The sequence below is a fragment of the Anopheles merus genome, chromosome 2R (genome assembly GCF_017562075.2).
Source record: "Anopheles merus strain MAF chromosome 2R, AmerM5.1, whole genome shotgun sequence".
Classification (NCBI taxonomy): Eukaryota; Metazoa; Arthropoda; class Insecta; order Diptera; family Culicidae; genus Anopheles; species Anopheles merus.
Genome location: NC_054082.1, coordinates 23,870,804 through 23,874,211, shown reverse-complemented (window position 1 = coordinate 23,874,211; position 3,408 = coordinate 23,870,804).

The window sequence follows — 3,408 nt, the reverse complement described above, 5'->3', positions numbered from 1 at the left end:
ACCTAAACAGGGGCACACGATATGGCTAGATGGCCCAGATTTCTTGAAACAAAAAAACAAAGCAACCCCCAAATCAGAACAATTTGCTACAAACATAGAAATCCGACCGATGCACATGATTAGAGAAAAAACGGTGCAAATTAAGGATAGGAAAACGCGTTCAATCGACTGGTGCTCTAGTTAGACACGCTCCAAAAAGAGTAATCGCACTAGGCTTAAAGTTCATACAGAAATCAGTAAAAGTAGTAAAGCAAAAGTACTCCTCAACAATAGATAAAACAATCCTACCCGAATAACAACTCTCGCGCTGATACCATTAACTATACTAGCGATCTTTGCGATTAAAAGATGTAATAGAAGACGTCAACGTCCTCCACCGTTTAAGGCACCAACAGAAGCGTAACCTCTCACGAGAAGTTACGGGGGCCGGGATGTTGCGTACGACCTCATTATGAAGTAAAGCATTTATGCGGATATAGCGAAGTAAAACACTTCAAGTTAAAACATCTCAAGTTAAAACAAAGTTCAAGCAAAACACGCCTCAAGTAATAGCGCGCGCTTCAGAAACGCAACAAACATAAACAGGTAGTCAACCGTTCTCACGGTTCAAAAGAGGAAGTAACTTACGCAATTCATAAACCTTAGGTACATGTCGCATTAAGTATAAATAAACTTGTTATCAAAATAGTTATAGTTACAGTTAGCTGACCTATATGCGGTCAGCAACTAAATAGCATATAAGAGATGAAAACCTAAATAAAGTAAGCGCATTCGAACACAAACCTCAGAATCGCTCGTTTCTTAATAGTCGGAGGCACTCTCCGGTCGACGAAGGAAAAATATACCCAACTCGGTGTAAAGCACCGGCGTTGGGCGCTGCGACGGAGCAACACATCCGCCAGCAGCATTAATGGATTTCGCGGGAGTTTTATAGTTCGTCGAATGGCACTTTTGGTTGATGCCATGCCGCACATTGAATTGAACCGCGCTTGCACATCATTCGTGAACAACAGTATCAAGCCGATTATGTTCCCTTAAAAAAAAGGAATATTCAAAACTATGTGAACACTATGTTCTGTTAAAATTGTGTTTGTAGAGCAATATGTGGCGTTGCTAAAATATTAAAGCGAATTTACGCTTTGAGACGCTATTTGATCTGTTTAATTTCGTCCGTTTCTTCATCTTTTTGGTGTTGTAACCCCACCAACGGTGCATCACAATCTCTTACGTTAGCAAAGCTTTGACGAAAATAATTTCCCGTTCAATCCACACGAGAAGTGCTCCCTTGTGCTGCTTATTTCCTGCTCCCAGCGGATCAGGACGAGCTAATTGTTAAACGAAAGCATACGTCAAAATAATGCTTTTTAAATTGAATGCACCGAGAGTGGGTCGGCCCATTTAAAGGAACCGTCCCACTGCTCCCAAAGAGGTCAAAGTGGCAATAATTTGCAGCGCACTGCACAGCTTTCACCCTGCCGGAGGGGAAACATTTGGCCATTCCGGCAGCGTTTTGTCTTCCGTGAGCAGTGTGCAGGAAGATTACTGGAAGGCTTAGTTTTTTGTGTGTATGTGTGTGCTCCATTACTTCGTCCCAATAATCCTATCCATATTATCCTCTGACCATTCGTCGGCACCGTTGACGGCTTTGTGACCCTTGCCCGTGCCATATCCCGCCCATCCAGCCGAATGCCTATGAGCCGTGTGAGCCGTGTGGCGAGGAATGTTAGTTCGTTCAGTGTTACAGTTACCGAATTCTTACTATCTCTATCACCGTACTCCGCACGTGTGTGTGTGTGTGTGTGTGTGCCTGGTGTAGCAAACAAAAAAAGAAGGTGGAAGAGGATTTTAATTGCTACTTCCTTACGTGACGTAACACACGGGCATATCCTGCGCGTTGGAACGTTGTGGCTCACTGCGTATGAATTGTTCCCGGAAACCGGCAGATACACCGGGATACCTTTAGCACGTCTCGTTGATCTGTACGGCCCCGGGCTCGAGGCTGGTGGTGGTGGTGTGCCAGATCCATAAATTCAATCCAATGTGCCCGGTAGCGCCAAGCTATCTTAGGCGTGTGTTATCTAACCGGGGATAACCTTTGGCGAAAGAGCACATTCGGTACACTCTGGTAAGACACGGGATCGCACCGATTTTCGATAGCATCGGGAAACGGAAGCATCGAGCCCCCCCCCCTTCCTGGTAAACGTGGGGGGAGTGAGAAAGTACGGAATGAAGAATGAACCTTCCCCAGATACTTGGACGATGGGTACACGAGTTTGTTGGTCGGTACGCTCTCGAGAGCAGAGATTGGAACGTGCTACTCATGTAGCAGGCACGCTGGGCACACACGGCTCCCCGTTCTCTTCCGCACTTCCGGGCGGAACCAAAAACGAGCTTAAAATGTTTGGCACGGCACTAATCCACGTCATACCGAGATGGCACGCTTTTTGCGATAGGGTGCGAGATTTGGCTCCCTGAACTCGCAAGGATGAATTTTGAGTGCGAACGTTCGCCCGAAAGCGGGGGGGGGGGGGGGGGGGGTGAGCTGTGTGCATACATCTTCCTGATGCATCTGCACCCTGCACGGGGAGGGCCGCTGCGCTGGAGGAAGGTTATGTGAAGATAACACATTTTTGGGAGGGGCGAGTGTGATGCTCCGTGAAGAAGGTGAATTTGACGCGAAAGTTTACCCGCTCCCGACCCGGCAGCGACCATTCAATTTGTTCGGCGAATCGTTACAAGTAGTCAAGTCGGCCGCGTCGGTGCAATTCTTGTGCGTGTTAGCGCCCGGAACGCCACAGCTACTCACGGTGTACTGGCCTTTGTATGTGCAAGGAGCGGACATACAGGTGCTTAAGAAAACACCAGTACGCTGAATAAAATGGTGTCCACTTCATCTCGAGTAGTGCCACGGTGGGTTTTGCGGCTTCAAGCTACTGCACAGAACGCTGCCGGCTGTGTTGGCATCGAGCGGAGCATAACCTAATTTGAATAGGGCGAGGAGTGGTACCCCGGGAACTGCTAGTTCACGATCATGGATGATAAAATGAGCATCGGTGGTGTTGTAGCAAAAAGAAGAAGAAGAAGTGCACCCGAACAAGTAGCGCATAAGAGCGCTCTGCGACAGGTAAGAGCGTGATGGTAGGAAGGGAGGGCGTGCTCCTCATCCATTAGGAGATCGAGAAGAAGGAACTAATTGAATTTTGTTGACTTGCAGCTTTTACTCTCCGAAGCGATGGTGCCGGCAAAATGACCGGTATGTGGCAAATGGTCCGTTTGTGGCAAATGGGGCATCTAACGCCGTCGAAAAGACACGATAATCGGCAATAGCAAACCAAGCAGCGGAGGCCTTTATCGGTAGCGACGAATCTCGACGTACCTCAAACACCGGTCCGATCCGATAAACGGCCG